The following is a 689-nucleotide window of genomic DNA, read 5'->3' on the forward strand; positions in this document are numbered from 1 at the left end:
CTTTTATAAACCACGTGACAAGAGTCTTAGAACTGCCATTCATGATTAAGTCAACCCCTAAACAGCACAGTTTAAGACTATGTTCCGGAATCCAACAAAACGGAATGTTTAATTAATAGTTGCATAATGTAAGGGAGGTCCCATGAAGTTGGGAAATGGAGCCATTTCTTACAATGCCGAGAAACCCCAAAATAAGCTAACTTTTCTGTATTATCAATATCTTAGTTTCTCCTTCCAACTAATTCTTCTTATACCCACTCTTAGTCTGTCAGAGGAGTGCCAGACTTATTGGGGCGACCACTTTGTAAGTTTTAGAAATGTCCACTCCCTATGTCGTGCATCTGAAATTTATATCATATGTCAACTGTCACTAAAAAGTAAACATTACGATAAAAATTAAAATTAAAAAAAAAAAGAAAACCCACTCCTTGTCCAAGTCCAGCCCATACATGCCGTTAATGGGTGTAGAGAGCAAAGACCAAATCCCATGGAGAATTCAGGATTTCCCTCATCTTTTTGTATATATTCACAGCGAATGGTGAATCCGATGTTTTGATTATTTGGCCAAATTGCCAACGAAGATTCATTGACATTGTATTGAGAACGAGACATGTGTGAGGTGCTCTGGGGGATGCATAGGGACGCAAGACACAGTCATTACCCCCGTCCTGGTGGGAGGCCGTGGCCCC

This window comes from Pteropus alecto, unplaced genomic scaffold (genome assembly GCF_000325575.1).
Source record: "Pteropus alecto unplaced genomic scaffold, ASM32557v1 scaffold35, whole genome shotgun sequence".
NCBI lineage: Eukaryota > Metazoa > Chordata > Mammalia > Chiroptera > Pteropodidae > Pteropus > Pteropus alecto.